We start from the raw sequence: 20,669 nt of genomic DNA, 5'->3' as shown, positions 1-20,669 counted from the left end.
CCTCCGGTTCAGGGCCGAGCTGCAAGAGCGAAACCCGAGACTTTCCGTGATGTGCTTCCTGCCATTCGGTGCCATCTAGTCGGCTCACAAATATCACCTTATCGTACATTTTTAAAAACCTGGCAAAGTCCACGGCAAGAAGCCGGCATTACTTTTCGTTGGGCCAAACACGTGAAAGGCCCGGAGATATGTGTTGAACCTTCACTTTGAACCTTTCCTAGTGGGTCGTCCTTTGTCAGAGTCTTGTTAAATCTAGTTAGGGAAGCCTTCAGGCGAAGTGCACCCTCCGCTTCCAGCCTGACTGGGGCTGCGGTGGGACGCAGCTTTCCCATAGCTGGATATTCAAGTACGGTGATGGAAAAGGAATTTAGGATATTTATGTTAAATATGTTTTTTTTTTTTTTTTTGCTTTTCTTTTAAAAAAATCCTTCAGACCCCCTTAAAAATGTAAAAAACAGGAGAATTTCATTAGGCGTTTAAATGAGCCTTTATCACCTCTTCTGTGTAAATGAAACAGCGTAGACTGAAATACACATATATTTCATATATATGAGAAGACGATGGGCAGAACAGTCACCTAGAATATGAAGACTTCAAATAATCTAAAATAGATATCTCTCCATAAAACTCTTTGAAAACCCAGACTTTTCAGAACTTTGGGCCAGGGATTCTCTAAGGGATGTGTCTTTGTGTCAATGCCTGGATTAAATCACTTTCTGGGCTTCTCAAAGCCTATCCAGTGAAAACTGCTTTAACCTGGCATATAAACCCCTTCAGTTGTTGGGTTTTTTTGTTTTGTTTTGTTTTTTGGGTTTTGCCCCTTTCCAGAGTTTGCTTGATTGTATCCTGAATATTCTGCTGTCCTATGACTTATCTGGTCTCCCATTCCTTGTTGTCTGGGCACAGGCTGTTCTTATCCAAGTGCCCATGTTTGTAGGCAATCTCACTCAGCACCCAAGGCCAGAGGAAATTTTCCTTGAGAAGGCTTCTGCTTTTTCTGAGGCAAAGTACATTGGCTTCCTCTGCATCTCTTTTTACATACTTTATAGCATATGATCCCGTATTTTTTATTTGTGCCACAAAATCCATGGCCCTACTATGTCCCAAGCATTGTGCTAGGTGTTAGCAGTATACAAGTTCATAAAAATGGTTCCTGCCCTCAAGGACTCCACGACTTTTTGTAATCAGTTCTCTAAGACGTGATGAGTGAGCACAAAGGAGGAGGGGGCCTGGGGATCATGGGAACCAGAATTTAGTTATAATCAGTTTATATGCTTATTTTGTCATTTATCAGGGTTATGATGCAAGCTTTGCCTTTTGAAAGCATAGTATTTTGAGTTGACTGGTTTTGTGAGCTAATGAATAAAATTCTTTTAAGTGATGGGATTAATTGCAGGGTTTGTTTCTGCTTGCAATAACGGCACTGTTAATTATGGTTGGTCAGTTTACCTAAGGAATTTGAGAACAGAAACACCTGCTTATTACTTCTACCCCTATTTTTGCACATTCACACCGTGGGAAGGGCTTTTATACATTTTAAATTTATCTTGTATTTTTCCAACGAAACAATGGTTTGTGCGGAAGCCATGTTATTGATAAATCAGATTGCTGGAATAGGGTTTTGCAAGGGCTTAATGTTTAAAGGGAATTATAAACCCATTTCCATTTAGCGTTTAATGCTAGTTGAGCGATTACAGGTGAACTTGTGGTGAAGCACTTTAGCTTAAACGTTACATGCAGAAGTTAGTAGTTCAGACACTGAACTAGTTTCGACATGAATGTGGGTGGAGAGCTTCTGCCTTCCCTCTCCACACGGCAGGTGTCATATGATAGGGCTCCGGCAGTGTGAACTGCGACCAGCAGGAGGCTCGGATGTGTCTCAGCAGAAGACAGAGGGAGGCACCGCGTTTTTAACTTTACAGCGTGGCACAGAGCACTTTTTCTTCCTTTCCTCCTGGGCAGAGATTGGAGCCTCAGGATTATAAGAGAATCGGTTTACTAAAGTTCAAACAAAGCAGGTTCAGTTGTTTGACTTCTGTTTTAGAAAAGTAAATACAGGATTTTGCAAGTCTAAAAATAAAGTTTTCCCTTTTGTTGTATTGCTGTTCTTGTGTTCTAAAAGATCAGTGGAGAATTTGTAATGCTCTTAGGGTTAATCTGGTTCAGAAGTTTATGCATGACCTGGAAATGATGTAAAGTCTATTGGAGGGAGCTTTATACTTCGAGAGGGGTTGAAAGTGTTGTGAAATTATTATCATTTTTTAAGATTTTATTTATTTATTTGACAGACAGATCACAGGTAGGCAGCGAGGCAGGCAGAGGAGGGGGGGGAAGCAGGCTCCCCGCTGAGCAGAGAACCCGTTGCGGGGCTCTGAAAGCAGAGGCTTTATCCCACTGAGCCACCCAGGCATCCTGTGTTGTGAAATTATTAAACTCCTTTTAGCCATCTATATTCTTGTCTTAGTAGACTTCAGATAGTTCTGTCTCCTAAACAAGTAGCTGTTCTTAGGAGGTTTTATACTCTATACTCTTTAGTCCCGTGAAGCTTTGTTCCTCATCTCTCCCCTCCATCCCACACTCCCAATTCCTTTTTTAGAAGGGTAAGGGGTACCCAAAGATAGGCCATTTGAAAAATTAGTTTGTTAGTAATATTGATAGTGTTAGCTTCGTTGTTGAACAGAGTGAACAGCGAGTCACATAAATGCTGTCTTTGGCATCTGTAGTAGGATTGAACCACCTCAAGAAACTTTTCCGTCACAGCGCCAAAGTCACTGCCATATGAGTTTCCCTTATCTGAGTCCCATCATTGCAGCAGAGGCTGTGATCTTTGTTGGTTTTCCTCAGAGAAACCCTAAATAGACTTGTACCTCAGAGGATGTTTGCTTTTCTTAGTTTTTTTGCAGGATAAACCTTTCTTTAGTTTTGTACTCGATTTCTCTGTGCTGATTCATTTTGTCCTGAGTGGTCATTTAGAATGATCTAAAAGTAATAAATTTAGGGGTGCCTGGCTGGCTTCGCTGGTGGAGTGTGTGACTTTTGCTCTTTGGGCTGTGAATTCAAGCCCCATGTTGGGTGTAGAGGTAACTGAAAAATAAAATCTTTTAAAGAAGTAATACATTTGAATTATGGTCCTTGTCAACACAAGAATTTGGTTCCTAGCATCCTAGTCATAGTTTGACTAAGAGCTCCTTTGGACACTTTATTTCTCTCCTGTATGCCTTTTTTTTTTTTTTTTTTAAACCATTCATATGCATTCTCCCCAAACCCAGATAATAGCACATATGGCCAGGTTTTCAAGGAGCAACAGCTTTTCCTAAAATGAGACTGTAAGTAGCCTAGAGCACTACCGTTTTGCTCTGTGCTCTGAGTTTGTGCAGAGTTCTATGGTTTAGGGATTAAACTGGTTTTATGGATGTCCTAGAAGGATCTGGAGGACATTGGGAGCTATACTGGTTCACAGTTGTTTTTGTAGGATCTCAGAGGGCCAGGGCACTGAGTGTGTATCTCCCAGACCTTTAAATTGGTCAGCTTTGCTATTGCTTTTGGTTTACTAGTTTGGGCTTTTTTTTTTTTTTTTTTTTTTAAGAAGGTTTTATTGCTTTATTTGAGAGAGAGACAGAGCGTGAGTGAGTCTGCGTGGGTGGGAACAGAGGGAGAGGGACAAATAGACTCTGTGCTGACTGTGGAACCTGGTGCGGGGCTCAGTCCCACGATCCTGAGATCATTACCTGAGCTGAAGTCAAGAGTCAGAGGCTCAATCAACTGAGCCATCCAGGTGCCCTTGGCTTTGCTTTGCTTTTCTTTTCTTTTTTTTAAAGTTAAAGAGGTGTGAGATGTATGGTGTAAGAGGGCTTTGGCTTTCATATCCTTTCACTTTTATTTTTGTAATAAAGAGAAAAATGTATATAGGAATATTCTTTTTGTACTTTTTTATTAATGCGGTAAAATATACATATATCTATCACATGAGATTTATGATTTTAACTGTTTTTTAAGTGTATAGTTGGTAGTAGTTACATTTGTAATAGAAATGCTTTTTTATTTAATAGAATTCCCCTGTGGAGCCATCCACACCTCAAGTTTATATTTATTATTTGGATTTTGTCATCTTAATTTCGGTCATTTGTGTTCTTTCATGAAATTTTTGCCTTTAAGTTATCAAAATTTATTGGTTTGCCTTTCTTCATTGTAACCTCCCACTTAAGTAACAGCTTTAATGTGGTATATTTCACCTACCATACAGTTCATCCCTATATAGTGTACAGTTCAGCGTGGGCTTTTGTTTTTTTACTATATCCGCAGAGGTCAACAAGAATAATAATTCGTTTTAGAGCGCAGAGATGCTCTTTTAAATGTACTGTTCAAAGTGCCATGTGGGAAAATGTCTCTAGGTGCAAAGAAACTTTCGGTAGTACTATTACAATGCTGTATTTATGCTTTTGATTTGTGAGTAATAACGTTATTTCTCCCTGTCTCTGACAGTCTGTCATGCACTACATTTTTTTTTTTTTATTAACATGTGATATATTATTTGCCCCACGGATACAGGTCTGTGAATTGTCAGGCTTACACACTTCACAGCTCTCACCATAGCACATACCCTCCCCAATGTCCATAACCCAACCACCCTCTCCCTACCCCCCACCCCCTTAGCAACCCTCAGTTTGTTTCCTGAGATTGAGTCTCTTGTGGTTTGTCTCCCTCCCCATCCCATTCCCCACGACCCACCCCCCCACCGCTACCCTGCCTCTCAAACTCCTCATATCAGAGAGATCATATGATAATTGTTTTTTTCTGATTGACTTACGATGCTCAGCATGATACCTTTAGTTCCATCCCATTGTTGCAAATGGCAAGATTTTGGTTTTTTTTAATGCATGCATTACATTTTTGTTGATGTCTGAGAATGAGTGCGCTCTGGAGTCAGATGGCCGGGGCTATTTCGTATCCTGGCAATAGCAGTCCCTGGCCTCGTGACCTTGAGCAAATTACTTAGATGTGTCTGCACTCAGTTTCCTCATTGGTAACATGGAGATGATCAAGATAAGGTTGTGAGGATTGAGAGAGTGTAAAGCCCTTAGAAGGGTGCCTGCACAGGGCACGCTCTCAGTCTTCTTAGCCATGACCACAAAAAACCACGGCTGCTAATCAGATTCAGGTTATCAGGAGGGACACAGCCCTGTCTCTGGCAAGATACTGGAGTGCCTTGAAGGGTGTCTCTGCTTGGTTTCTAGCAGGGAGGGAGCCGGTGAGAGTCCGCCAGCTAGCATCCTCCTTCTGGGGTGCCCTGGCTAGAAGGTAGCTTGCTGGATAGCCCCCACCCCCCGCCCCTCTGCCCTTGCATCTTCCCTCCTCTGCAGGAGGAAGTGGAGAGACCTGTGGAGCTCCTGGCGATTTGGAGAGCTCAGGTGTTTAGGTGCCAAATGGCCCTCTGACAAGTGGTGAGAGCATCCTGCGGGAAGGCTACTGGGAGGAACAGCCCATTATGACAGGGCTCTAAGAACAACCTGCTAAGACTGCACTTTTCTTCCACCTCCCGAGTTCGTTCGCCCCGTGGAGGCTGCCATGCTGGCAGGAAATGCTGCTGACTAAAAGAAACATCACTGTGTCCCAGAGTGTGAGAGGACAGGAGCGTTTGTTTTCAGATAGAGCCGTCACTACTGCTCCCAGACCTCCTTCCTTCCCTCTCTGCTTCTCCCCTGGCTTAAAAAATACTCTCAGGTCTTTCTTATCTTCAACAACAAGAGAGAACAAAACAAAACACTCACTACTTCCTCCTCTAGCCACCACCTTATCTCCTTCCTTCCTTTCACAGCTAAGCCGTTTGAAAGAACCTCTCATTCACTTCTCAGCCTGTAGCAGTCTGGCTTGCGCCCTCTCGCTGAGAAACCAGTTGTCGGTCTCCCATCGCTGTGACCCTTGCGTGGCTGTGGCCCAGGGACACTGCAGTCCTCTCTTTTCCTCTCTGCAGGCGGTGGCACCATCTGCCCTCCTCCTTCTCCCTTCCTGGCGGCCCCTGCTCCAGGATCCCCTTCCCAATATGCCTGTGGCTGCACCTGTCACCCAAAGGGCAGATGTGCTCCGGCTTCTTTGGACCAGCCTCCGCCCTTTCTAGGTCTTCCCGTAGATGTTCCACAGAACTTCCTCCTCACGATGAAACTCATGGTCTTGCCGCCTTCGCTTCCATCCTGATGAGCTTCGTCAACATTCTTCTTAAAACGCTCAAGTGCGGGGCGCCTGGGTGGCTCAGTGAGTTAAAGCCTCTGCCTTTGGCTCAGGTCATGATCTCAGGGTCCTGGGATCGAGCCCCGCATCGGGCTCTCTGCTCCGTGGGGAGCCTGCTTCCTCCTCTCTCTGCCTGCCTCTCTGCCTACTTGTGATCTCTGTCTGTCGAATGAATAAATAAAATCTTAAAAAAACAAAAAACAAAAAACGCTCAAGTGCGAAAGAGAAAAATGCTGGGGATCCCCCACTTCCCTGTCTTCTTCCACCTCCCACATTGAATTGGTCATGAGTCCTCGATTTCCTGCGCACTTGCTATCTTCTTTGCTCTTTCACTCCTTCTCTTGGCCATCTTCTGTTTGGTGTGGGCCCTGATCGGTTCTAATTTGGGCAATTGTAATAAGTTCCTGGGAAGGTTCCTTCCTCGTCTCCTTGCTTCCAGCTACAGTACAACATCGTCAGCACAATGAGAGAGCTGTACTAACGTTTTTATCAGTTACCCCAGACTTACACACTTTTCGTGGCTTTTCTGTCATCCTTAAGGATAACTCTAAGTATGGTGTTGAAGGCCTTTTGGAAATTGTCTCTTGCCTCTCTTTCCAGACAGACATCCGTGGTGATTTCCATTCTCAGGCTCCTAGCCGATGGGAACCTGTCGTGGTTATGGAAATCGTTCGTTCATGCTATCCTTCCCTTGTGAGGCAGGTTTTTGCTCTGCTTGGAACACCGTTCCACACCCTTCCCTACCGTCTTCGTTTATTTAACAGAGAACACTGTCTCTCCTTTTAAGTTTTACCTTCATTGAAGTGTAACGTGCACGTGGTAAAGTGTACAGATCATAAACATATAGCTTGATGCACGTTCATAAACTGAACACACCCAGATCGGGCCTCCCTGTTAAGACCTGGAATAAATGATTTCTCTTCGCAGCAACAGTCTCTGCGCCTGAGCCTCCTTTCCCTCTGCTCCTTGCTCTGTTGGGTATCTCATCCTCTAGCAGTCCTCACACCGCGGCAAATGGTTTGCTTCCTTGCCCATCCCGGTGCTAGATGTCCTTGAGGACAGTGTCTCTGGCCTCTATACCCCACATCTTGTATTAAGTATTTGATAAATGTTTTCTGGATTAAAGTCTGAACTCTGGGGACAGACATTCTTTCCCTTCTTGTGCAAGGAGAACATTGCCTGAGTTCTAAAAATTTGCCTCCCTGGATGCTGAAGAGTCCGTCTTGCCGATGGTTGATGATGATGCTTATTTAGTTGTGTCTGGGCCAATCAGCTTAAAGGGCTCTGTAGAAATTAGCTCATTAATCCGCCCAGATGAAGAGTAAGCACTTGAGTGTTTGCACTTGCCTGTAGTGTGCAGGGAGGCAGCGGGCAGAGGCCTGGCTCTCCTGGGGTCATGGGGACTGTGAGGTGGTCTCTTTGGATGAAGGACCAGAGCTCCCTGTCGCAGCTGCGGCATCCTTTTACTGAGACACTCTAGAGCAGGACAGGGAGGGCCTGGCACTGGTCTCTTCTTCTCTAGAGCTTTCCTTTCTTGGGCATACCCATGACCTCTCTCTTCCTGTTTATGTATTTATATATAACCCAACCTTGAAGTTCTGTGGGGCCTCTTGCTGGGTAGAAATCAGGACTGTTGGGAAAAGATCAAGGATATACATGAAACACAGGAACTGAATATCAGGACAGGTGGCTTTCAAAGGTTGTTATGATGGCAGGGATTGAATTTTTATAAAAAATCGGGGACCAAAGGTAATAGGATTGGTGTGGATAGGATAGGATATGGCTAAGACCCTAGACCATCCGTCTTTTTAAGTCAAAATCAATCTAATAGGTGTTACAATTCCTCCTACAGTGTAGTCACTGGGAAAAAAAAAATTTTTTTTCCTGTTTAAATAGAATTCTTGTAATGCTATGAAGTTTTGCATTTTTCTCCAGGATAGGTTTTTAAAATTATTCCAAAATAATTCCAAGATGGTTGGAGTGATTCAAGTGTTTCAGGTATTTCTTTTTACAAATCTGCCATTCATTGGTCAAGTTTTTAATACTAGAGAAGAATTCATTATGTTAATTAAAGAGTCATTTTAGGCTTGATTTAACTGGGAAGCAGAGGAGAAATAACAGTCTTAAGAGAATGGGTTGGCAGTGTTTTAGTTCTAGAATTGATTTAGACACACCCTTGGAACTGGTGTGAGTAAATGCTGATGTAGTTCCCGGTTCTTTCCACCTGTCAGTTGTTTGAGAATAAGCTGTGGTTTCGTTTTAAGAAGCTTCCTGGACATCAAGGAATTAGATGAATTGACCTTTAAAACTGATTGTATATTTAAATATATAGGAAGACATCATTTTATGACAGACTTTTATTTTTGAATTTCTTTCTTTCTTTCTTTCTTTCCTTCCTTCCTTCCTTCCTTCCTTCCTTCCTTCCTTCCTTCTTTGACAGAGATCACAAGTAGGCAGAGAGGCAGGCAGAGAGAGAGGAAGGGAAGCAGGCTCCCCACTGAGCAGAGAGCCCAATGCGGGGCTCGATCCCAGAACCCTGGGATCACAACCTGAGCCGAAGGCAGAGGCCTCAACCCACTGAGCCACCCAGGTGCCCCTCGAACTTCTTTCAGTAAATGACGTTTAGTATAATTCCCAAAGGCCAAGTGGTGGGGGTACTCATTCGGTTCTTCCAGTAGGCGAATGTATATGTTTTGGTGATGTTTTTGGGGTTTAGGTCACTAGAGCTATTTACTGGAAGAACTAGTATGGGAGTGAAGATGGATGACTTTCTGTCATATGAATGATAGATCTTCATTTGGGGGCTATTTTTTTAAAGTTTAATTTTATTGATTTTTTTTTTTTAAAGTAAACTCTACCCCCACCATGGGCCTTGAGCTCAGGACCCTGCGATCAGAGTCACGTGTTCTACCAATTGAGCCAGCCAGGCGCCTTCATTTGGGGAGTCTTTTGAAGCCAGTGACCTGTGGAAGTTCTGAGACTTCTCATAATCACTCTATTAATGCCTGCTTCCTTCCTTCCTTCCTTCCTTCCATCCTTCCTTCCTTCCTTCCTTCCTTCCTAATTGGCAATGACACCACATGCTTTGGTTAATTATGGGGTGATCAAGAAAGCAGGGAGAGAGAGTGCTCAGGGGAAGGAATTTGGGTTTTATAAGTTGATTCCTAAGTGAGGAATGACATTAAGAATACAGAATTGGGAAATTTAATTTTGGAACAGACAGAACACAAAATCCATTCCTGTCCTTTGTTTTACAGATCAAGACTCCAGTGGCTTAAGTTCATCAACTTTATTTATTTATTTTTTTAAGGTGTTGGTCCAGAAGTCCTTAGACTGTCAGGCTTGTGATTCCTGCCTAGTTTAGTATTTTTTTTTCTGCTTACATCACTTTGGTTCCTCATTAGTGAGAAGGAAGAAGTTAGAAAAATTATTGGCTGAATGAATTTTACAACAACCACTTTAACACAGTAACTATCTATCTGAGAATGTATTTACCATGTAACTATCACAGTAAAAATCTTGTTTATTTCTTTAGAGGTGTTAAAATAATCTTTATATATATTTCTTTCTTCATCAGGGTGTTTTATCTAACATGTAAGTGTGGTGCTGTGTGGACATAAAGTCGTTTCATTTCTCTCATGGTCCTTTGCCTGCTCTGTTAACATAGACCAGGCTATAACCTTACCAGTGAGGTGGAGTAGGGGGCGTGTATGGGTGTGTTGGAAAGTAAAAGGCTGAGGACCAGCACCGTGATGGGTGAAGGAAGCATTAGAAGTAGATGAACTTCACAGCTGATCACGAGCTGGAGCACAGTTTCTGCACTGGAGTCAGGTCCCTTTCTGCCAGGCTGATGCATTGTCACCGTCAGAGCAGCGACAACCTTCTTTACTGGGTGTCTGGCCCCCTTTGGTAGCCGCTAGCCACATGTGGCTATTTAAATTTAAATTAATGAAAATTAAATAATTTGCGGGGGATGGGAGGAGAATGTCTAGGCTGTGAAACCATTCTGTGGGATAGCATAATGATGGCTACATGACATCATCCTTCTCCCCAGACCCATTCCCCAAACTCTGAATGTACAGCATCCAGAGGGACCCCTGGTGTCAGCTGTGCACTTCAGGCGATAATAATCTGCCTGTGTGGGTCCATCCGTTGTAACAAGAGGATGTTGATAATGAGGGAGGCTGTGTGTGTGTGGGGGGGGAGAGGGTATGTGGGAAATCTCTACATTGCTCTCAGTCTTACTGTAAACCTAAAACTGCTCCAAAGAATAAATCTTTAAAAATAATTAAATAAAATACAGTTCCTCAGTTTCACTAGGCACATTTCAAGTGCTCAGTACCTAATTGTACCTAATTGTGGCTAGTGCGGCTGTAGAACTGGATTTTGTTTCTTTAACTTCAAGTCTATAATCCGCACTAGCCAATAAGCCTCTTGGATAGCTCAGATATAGACTATTTCCATCACCGCAAAACGTTTTATCAGACGGCACTGGTTGATAACTTCTCTGGAATGTTCAGAAGATGACTAAATATTGTGACCTCCTGATAACATGCTAAGGCGGTACCACTGACGTAGGAGTACAGAAAGGAGAGAGGCGGTGCGAACTTTGTGTAAAAAATAAAATCTTTCGTTTTCACTCTGTGCTCTATTTGAAAGCTAATGGACTTGTATTTTCAGAAGAACAGTTACTCTTTTTGTATGTGTGGTGAAACAGATACCCCTGTTGACGTAGGGAGATAGTTTTGAAGTGTGAGTTCTTATCTTACCCACTTAACTCATTCTGGGATGTTTTTGTGATTAGTGTAAACTGGGAGAATCCTCCCAAATGAAATCCACTATTTTCAGAAGTATCAAAATGTTACATTTCCTTAAAAAATTACTTCAGGGCGCCTGGGTGGCTCAGTGGGTTAAAGCCTCTGCCTTCGGCTCAGGTCATGATCCCAGAGTCCTGGGATCGAGGCCCGCATTGGGCTCTCTGCTCAGCGGAGAGCCTGCTTCCTCTTCTCTCTCTGACTGCCTCTCTGCCTACTTGTGATCTATCTCTCTGTCAAATAAATAAATAAAATCTTTAGAAAAAAAAAAAAGAAATTACTTCAGAGTCTTGGGTTTGGATGTGGCAGATGGTATCACTTCAGTTTATTTTCTTTTATTTATGAAGAAAGAACTGACTAGGGTTGTTGTTGTTTTTTTTAATGAAATTACAAAGGAGTTGTGAAATTAACTCTACGTAGAAAAAAATAATACCTGTATCAATTTCAGTCACTTCACTGGTGACTTTGAATCATGGGCCCTTCTTTTCTCTTGAATTTAAGATAATTTGGTATCTCAGTCATTAAAAGATTAATGGTTTAACCTAAGTAATATATCACAAAACTAAGAAAACATCTAGTATTTCAGTTACTACTTAACAGAAATGCACACTTGGTAACCACTATTTGGGCAGGATACTGCTTTGTTCTGAGAGAGAATTAATGGCTGAGGGGTGAAAAAAAAAATCTGTGTAGGAAGATTAACTGGGTTTAATTTTGGGCAATTCAGGAACAGTCTGTACTTTCTCATGTTTGGTGTCCCTTGGGTGACTGGGGCTGTAACAGAATATTTTACTATGTAATCCTTTAAAATTTTTCCTGTATATGCCCTTTCAAGTTTCTGGAGCCTTCCATCCAGTGCCTGGCCTTCAACAAGGGCTGTTGTGGAAACAGTCTTAACATGGCACCTTTCCTGGGCACTTGGGAGGCTAAAATAGAGCTAGGAGCAATGTCTCTGTGTAGTTTCAAGTTGTGATCATTAGGACTCACTTAAAAAGAGGATTATTTTTCAAGATCAGGGGCTAGATTGTTTATCTAATACCCGTCAGTTGTTTAAAAAGTGACCATCTCTAGGGCTAAGAGATAATGAGCCTCTGAGTTCATTTACAGCCATCTTCCCGATTGTTTCCATAGAAGCAGCAGACTTTCCAAGGGCCGTAATTTCATGTCCTGTTCTTTAAAGCCTATTAGAAGTAGACCATAGAGGCATCTTTGAAGCTTATATATTTGCTTAGATAGCATTAAAGGCAGGTAGGTGACACGTGGTTACTAGGGTGGGTCAAAGTTCAGGTACAGTTAGTGTGGCTTGTGCTTCCTTATAGCGTTATGTTCCACTTGAGTCTCCCATACGAAGAGTGAATGGTCATTAGCTGTGTAGAGTTGTTTACAAATTAGATATTCCCTTGTCTGTTGGAGCTACTTGGAAGAAAGGGAGTGTCAAATATATGAAAGGTGATCTTTGTGGGATGTGATTGACTTTAAAGTTGATCACATCAAGATTTATCTGCACAAAAGTACTGTTTCCTTTAATGAGGTAGGAGGTGGTGGGAGGGTGTCCGCATAGACTTTATAACTACATTTTATTTTATTTATTTATTTTTTAAAAAATTTTATTTATTGTCAGAGAGAGAGCAAGAGAGAGCGCACAAGCAGGGGGAGCAGCAGGCACAGGGAGAAGCAGGCTCCCTGCTAAGCAAGGAGCCGGATGTGAGACTCAATCCCAGGACCCTGGGATCATGACCTGAGCCGAAGGCAGATGCTTTACCAACTGAGCCACCCGGGTGCCCCTACATTTTATTTTAAATGAAAAAATTTACCTGTTTCTATCAGCACTCCTATGAAGAAATGAGACTGATTTCTAATGTGACATTCATTAATTTGCTCTTAAGCTATTTCCAGAAACTTTTTTTTTAAAATATTTTATTTATTTATTTGACAGAGATCACAAGTAGGCAGAGAGGCAGGCAGAGAGAGAGAGAGAGGAGGAAGTAGGCTCCCCGCTGAGCAGAGAGCCCGATGCGGGGCTCGATCCCAGGACCCTGGGATCATGACCTGAGCCAAAGGCAGAGGCTTTAACCCACTGAGCCACCCAGGCGCCCCTCCAGAAACTGTTTTAAGCAGTTGTAGCTTTATTGGAATAATAAGTTAACCATGTGGAGTGACTCTAGCTTGAACAGTGCTGTTGGTTGTTGAAAGTCACTGTTTTTAATAGATTCTGCACCAGCACTTCGTAGAAGTACTGAGATGATCCAGGACTGTGGTTTGAGATTACAATGAGTTGTTTGTCTAGAGGTAAGGCTAGCACAAGCAAAAGCTTATGGTAGGCTGAGAGGACACGCCGTCACGTGGGGGAAGGATCCCAAGATCAGATCTGCAAAGCCATCAATGAGCACAAGGCAGCCAAAGGCCTCAGACCTGAGCAGGAGTAAGAGACAGAGAGAGAGAAAGAACTCAGGGGCATAGCCACGCTTAAAATTTGTAGGCGTGTTCGGCAAGGGGTCAAGGCAAGTAGGGACAATATAGTTCTTCCTGGAAAGTTTCAGCGGCAACATCTGGTTGAGTTGGGCACCTCCTTTAAAGCTTTGCCTTCAGGGGTGCCTCTCTGACAAGCTAAAAGACTCAGTGTGGATTCCGACCATCTTTCTCTCAGCTACGTATAGTTGTGTGACAAACCACCCTAGAACTTAGTGGCTTAAACCAATGACCATTTTACTTAGGGTGCTGTGGGTTGGTGATTTGTGGGCTGGGCTGGACTGGTCTGCTGGTCTTGCCTAGGGCCCGTCCACGGCCGGCTGGGCTGGGGCTACCTCTTTTAAGATGATCTCACTCCTGTGTGTGGTGGTTGGTGCTGGCTGTTGGGCCCTCTCTCCTCGGATTTCCCATTCTCGAGGAGGCTGCCTGGACTCTCTCCCTTGGCTGTGTGAACTCTCTCCCATGTTTCAGATTAGCAGGCCTGGAGCTGCAACGGCTCTTGAGGCGGAGGCTTGGTACTTACCCAGTGTCACTCTGCCTCACTCGCATCACAGGGCCAGCTTGGGTTCAAAGGGAAGGGAAATCCATTTCTCTGCTTGTTGGGTGGAGTGGTAAAGATCCCGCGGCAAAAGGACATGAATACAGAGATGGGAGGAATTCATACTGCCATCTTTGCAAGGTCTCTACCGCAGGAGCTGTATTTAGCTCACGAGTGATGAATAGACAATGTTCGATATTCATTTAACTTTCCTCTCTGACTTGTAGGGGAGCTAATTGCCCGACTGCCTTCATCTTGGTTGTTACTGTGTGGTTGATTATAGGTTTTCATAAACTAATGTGCTGTGTGAACTCTCTGTCAGAGTGAGTTTTGCCTGAAAAGTGGCTTTAGAAATACATAACTTGCTAAATTATCTAACGATGTTGACTCCAATGTGACATTTGAAGGGTGAAGTGGCGTGTGTGTGTGTGTGTGTGTGTGTGTAATGCTGATCCTTTTTAGCTTTGAGGTGTTTTATTCCAGACTGACCTTCTTAAAACTCAACACAACATTAAAAATATAGATTGTTTGCAGGCATATGTACTTATTTCTCCTGCCGTCTAGAAGACAGTGAACCAGATCTATCGTAGCCCCCAAAATAACACGTTGTCTCTGCGTCACTCAGTTCAAGTGTAGATTGTTGCTTACATAATTACGGAAGGTTTTCACTTTGAAGTCAATCCAGCAATACTTTACAGCCAGTTTTATAATCAGTTTTCGAAAAAGAATTGCCATCCTATTTGGATAAAAAGATGAGAAACCTAGTAATAGTTATTGGCAGAATTTGCCCATTTCTTTTTTCTTTAGTTTATCATAGGAATGGCAGAAATAACAGATGGATGGGAGATGTGCGAGGACACCATTTATTAAATTGCAGTCTTTTTGGTAAAAGCACTTATGAAATATTGTATGCTTTTAGATGTAGGAAGAGGGCTGTTACCATTATGTATTTGTGGATTTATTTGTTTTTCAAAGATTTTATTTGTTTATTTGACAGAGAGAGATTATAAGTAGGCAGAGAAGCAGGCAGAGAGAGAGAGAGGGGGAAGCAGGCACCCCGCTGAGCAGAGAGCCCAACGCTGGGGCTCGATCCCAGGACTCTGAGCCATGACGTGAACCGAAGGCAGAGGCTTAACCCACTGAGCCACCCAGGCACCCCATATTAATGGATTTAAATATGACTTCCCTTTTTTTCTAAAGGGGAGACAGATGTGTACGTGGATTAGATATGCGGAATGTCTTTCCTGTGGTTGGCCCTCACCGCTGTCTCACAAAGGGAAGGAGGATTGAGAAAAGGATGTCACCTAGACCTTTGGATTGTAAAATCTCCAAGCTTGTTTATCTTAAACTTTCCAAATACTATACAATCATTATATAGAAAATTTGGATAATACAGATGAGTAAAAGGGGAAATACTACCAGTTACCTCATTGTCCAGGGCTAGGTAGTGTTTGAATTTTGGTGTAGAAGTTTAAGTTCAGATGGGATAGGACTTTAAAAAAAAAAAAAGTATAAATGGTTATTTTTGGGGATTGATACATTTTAGCATTGTCAGTGCTTTCACATTTCATTTGTTTTGGGAGAGAAAAATAAGCCAGTGGTAGATTAATACTTCTTGGCAAAAGTGATTTGTTTCTCAAAAATTTGATATACACTGAAAGTGAAGCATACTTTTTGATTACCAGATTATATATATATGTATCTGTCTCACACTTAGGTGTTTTCAGAATACATTTACAACCTAATCTTAATGTCTACATTGCAATTTAGTATTTCCTAGAAGTGTCTGTTATTTGCCTTTTGCCCTCTGTGTTCTATGGATCCACCTTATTTGTTATTTGGTACTTTCCTGATTGGAAGACATTTTATAAAAAGCTCTGAGATGGAGGGAACTGGAAAGTAAGTAACTTTCTCATTGTTTGTGGGTGTGTTTGAACATAGTAATGACTTTAAGTTTCAACTTGACCTTTCATATCAAACCTAGAGCTGACACAATGAGAATTTTTTAGATTGGCTGAATATATGCTGTCTTTTTGTAGAACCAGCTGTTTGGTTTCATTGGCAGGCAGGAGAAATGAATCTTTAGGAATTTAATTTGGTGATTAGAATGTTAAATTTTGGGGGGGGCACCTGGGTGGCTCAGTGGGTTAAACCCTCTGCCTTCTGCTCTGGTCTTGATCCCAGAGTCCTGGGATCAGAGCCCCGCATGGGGCTCTCTGCTCGGTGGGGAGCCTGCTTTCCCCCTCCTCTCTCTGCCTGCCTCTCTGCTTGCTTGTGATCTCTGCCAAATAAATAAATAAAATCTTAAAAAAATGTTAATTTTTTTTAAGTTTCAGGGATTTTATAGCACTTTTTTTTTTTGAAGGGGACTCCTAGTAATTTTTTTTTTTTTTAAGATTTTGTTTATTTATTTGACACAGAGAGACAGCATAAGAAGGAATACAAGCAGGGGGAGTGGGAGAGGGAGAAGCAGGCTTTCTGCTGAATAGGGAGCCTGATATGGGGCTCAATCCCTGAACCCCAGGACCATGACCTGAGTGGAAGGTAGATGCTTAATGTGAGCCACCCAAGCACCCTGGATTTTATAGCATTTTCAACAAAATGTTGAAATATTGGCATGACTATTGGCGCGACTAGTCTTGATTTTATTTAAAAAGTTTTTAAATTACAAAGATATAAAGAAATACTTTAGTTTCATGTAGGTGAAAATAACAACCCCCAGTTTTCATTTCCAGAGTTACTCTCTGTGATCAGTGTAGTATGTATCTATCTGGATGTTTTTCTGTGTATACATATGCACATAGATTTTTTCCCAAAATTTAATTAAAAAAAAAAAAAAGATTTTATTTATTTTAGAGAAAGAGCACACACTTGAGAACACCAGCAGGAGGGAGGAGCAGAGCGAGGGGGAGAAGCAGACTCCCTGCTGAGTGAGAGCCCTACCTGTGGCTTGATCCCAGGACTCTGATGTTATGACCTGAGCCAAAGGCAGATGCTTAACCAACTGAGCCACCCAGGTGTCCTCAAAATTTAATTATTGTACATGTAATATGGTAACTGTGGACATTATTCTACACTTAATGATTTTATTTCTACGAAGTAGTTATATGTGTTATATGTATATTTTACTTCTTTGTATTTTCTGTACATATTTGTAGTAAAATATACACATCGCAAATATTCACAGCTATACTCTAGGTCATTTCTCATAGATCATCTCATTTAAAATATTATTTTATTATTTATATTTAAATATTTAAATATTCTTGTATCTCTTCCAGGTCCATTTCTATTCTGTGGCTATACTTTATTTAACCAGTCTTTAATTGATTAACTTATTGGTTGTCTCCAGGCTTCTGTATTTCTGTGAAATGGATATCCAAAAGTAGGATTGCAGGGACAAATGGTATTGCATTTGTACTTTTGATAGAGACTGGAAAATTCCTCCAACTGTTAGCTAACGAATCGCCCTCTTAGTTGCTCCCCTTTTCTGGCCTTAAAGATAGAAAGGAGTTAGACTGGGAAGGCATCTTGCTTTGTCTCCTACTTGACCCAGACCTGAAATATCTAAGACCAGGGGGAAAAAATGGTGGATGGGGTGTGTGTGATGGTCATGGATTGGAAAAAGAGAAAAATTATCATCCAAGTGCACTTTTTAAACTCAGGAAAGGAAAGGTCATGGCGTGTATTACTGTGAACAAACTTGTGGAAAGATCTTTCTGAATTGGTAATAAGTCTTGATTATAGAATGTAACAAAATTGATTTACTTTTTGGGTTACGAGGACCAGAGACTAACTGAAGTTACCCCCGAGTAACAGGACATTGTCTATGAGCACAGATGTGGGAATAGGGGGACCGGAATGCCATCCCTAATTCCAGGGCTCTGCAGCAGCCCAGCAGATGCTGAGCACTTGGCTGTGGGGGATTTGCGGCTTCTCATGAGCCCTGTAAGTGGACACGACTGCAGCAGCAGGAATTTGGGGGTCTTCACTCCAGAATCCTCTAACGTTGGTGTCATTTAGCCAATCAGGGTGAATCTGCTTTTGCCCTTGTCCACCCGATCTCTCCTCTCGCTTGTGGTTTCTGCTGGCTCAGAATTTGAACTCACTTAGAGCTGTCCTGGGCCTTATGGCGTCACTCTTCCTCTTTCCCTTTTAGCCATAGCTATGGCTGCTGATGGCTAGATTCTCTATTTACCATTGTTAATGCCCAAGATTGAGAAGGTAGTTTTTACCAGAGTCCCTGCGTAAGACACCTGCCACAGCCTATGAACTGCTGCCCAAAGCTCAGGTGCCCTCTTGGGATAAGGGTTGGACATGGGAAGCTCCCACCTGGGAAGGGATCTTAGTGGTGGTGGGGGGGCACCATGAGTCAGTGTTTATAGATCATTGCTCTTAGGTAGGTGACCTATCCAGAACATGATCCCGATTAATGTCCTTTTTTGTTTTATACACACACACATGCACACACAGACACACTCACTCTGTTATACAAATATATATACTTGTGATGAGCTTAAAAAGCAGTTTATTTTTTTAAGTTAGTAAATAGTTCCTGGGATGCAGCCTCCCCTTTTCCCCATGGAGTAAATTAGGAAAACTTGTGCCCCATCTCAGTTCTGAAATACTGCTGCCTGCATCATGAGATATGCTCTTGCCTTTTCTGCTGGACCTGAAAGTGGCATGAAAGAGTTCATCCTGTCCAGGACTAGGACGGTACAGTTCTGAAAAACAGACCTGGCTCCCAGGACTGCCTGAACAACTTACTTTGCTATGTGTGTAGTTTCATCCCAGCCGTACCTTCTCCCATGTATTTTAGGAAGAGTATCTGGTCCTCCCTAATTTTATTAGGTGTTGGGTACTCCAGTGTTTCAGAGATGAAGGGTCATCTGTATTTCTCTAAGCTGCTTTGTTTGCTTCCTGAGGGTCACAGTCAAATTTCCCCCACACCCTTGGCTTTGCTGTTCTCCTTCCTCAACCCCATCTGCTTCTCCTTCCAAGTGATGGCTAGTGGGTTGAATGTTTCAGTGACTCTTAAATTCCCAAGCCCTTAACTTTGGGGGCAGAGTATGTCTCTCAGCATCTCAAAGGGCAGTGGCTCTGTTAGTTTTTAAAATGAGAACCATGCTCATGAAATGATGTCTTGCTTTGGTTTCAGATCACTTGAAATGTAATCTGATTTGAGAGGCGGCTTTTAAGCCTCTGTTTACCAAAAGGTTTTGATTATCATTTTGTAGGAATTTTTGCTGGGTAAAAGAAAGATGAGCCTTTGGAAAAGACAACCAGATGGTCTTATTTCATTTTGGAAAGTTTCTTCTGGTGGTCTTGAATTCAGCATTTTACTCTGCTTCAGAAATGCCTCTTTGCACATCAGGAAAATTAAACATTATTAAAGTCTGTGCAATACTCTTTATTTTTTAAGAGAAAAATCTTTTAAATACTGTTAGGTAAGGCCATGTATAATTTAAAGCTTTCATTTTGGCAGCTTGGTTTTAGCTGATAGGCATGTTAATCTCTGTTTGATTGCTTTGGTGGGTAGTTGAAAATCACCTTTGTGCCTGGCTTAGAGTGCATTTATAAATGTGTTTTCTTTTGTTGTCATTTTGTGAAATAATGAAGTGAATTTTCCTACATGTTCCTTTATTACAGATTTGACCGTTTATCTGATTACCAGATTTATTTATTTTTCCTAAAGTTTTTATTTGTTTATATAAGAGAGAGCGAGCGAGTGAGCATGTGCATAAGCAGGGGGAGGAGCAGAAGGGGAGAGAGAGGGAGGGGGAATGAATCTCAAGCCGGCTCTGCACTGGGAATGTAGCCCGACCCAATCCCAGGACCCTGAGATCACGATCTGAGTCAGTGCTCAACCAACTGCGCCATCCGGGACACCCCTGATTACCAGACTGAAATAAAGAGTTTAACCATTTTTCCTTTTGATTTCATGTCCCTTTATCCTTTTCTTAATGTTGGTGTGCTGGTGTATGGGTAGCTGCCTTTTTCAGTTATTTTTTAGCGTGATAGGAAAGTGGATTTTTTTGTATTTTTTAAGCACTTCCCATTCTTTTCAATTTTGGCTTAATTTTCATTATGTTCTTTCTCCATTTGGAAGTGTCAAAGTGTGTGTTAATATGATTATTTATAGAATATGTGACTGTTACATCATTTTTTTTCTTTATGGGTACAGAGGCAAAAAATATATGTGTATAAAATATATATGACCGAAGAAAAATTTGGGGTAATAAAGTTATTTGGCTCTTGGGGAGAATTTTATTATTGAGATATAATAATATATAATCTATAGTAATATAGTAATCTAGTAGTAATCTATAGTAATATAGTAATCTATAGTAAAGAAAAGTGTTGACAATTAAAATTTTGGGAGGGTTTTCTCCTCTCTACCTGCAAGACTTGAGGACACGTAAAGGTGTTCCGAGCCAACTGGATGATTCTGATCCAGACTCCTGGAGTACATGCTATGTGTCTCCTGGACTGAGTATTTTACATCCTTTTGTGTCACTCTTACCTCATTCTTGCCAGGATTGATATGATTATCCCTGTTTTACAAATTAGGAAGCAGAGACTTGGGCGATCACATAAACTGTTGAATGTCACACAGCTGGATG

General features: G+C 42.0%; 1 protein-coding gene across 1 annotated transcript in view; it reads left to right on the top strand.

The window, feature by feature from the left end:
* Positions 1-20,669, top strand: part of LOC111145371 (serine/threonine kinase 39) — a 297,684-nt gene that overhangs the window by 1,055 nt on the left and 275,960 nt on the right. The gene's annotated exons all lie outside the window — the stretch shown is intronic.

The sequence above is a fragment of the Enhydra lutris genome, unplaced genomic scaffold (assembly GCF_002288905.1).
Source record: "Enhydra lutris kenyoni isolate GAN:26980312 unplaced genomic scaffold, ASM228890v2 scaffoldscaffold1, whole genome shotgun sequence".
Classification (NCBI taxonomy): Eukaryota; Metazoa; Chordata; class Mammalia; order Carnivora; family Mustelidae; genus Enhydra; species Enhydra lutris.
This window is presented reverse-complemented; position numbering and strand designations above follow the sequence as displayed.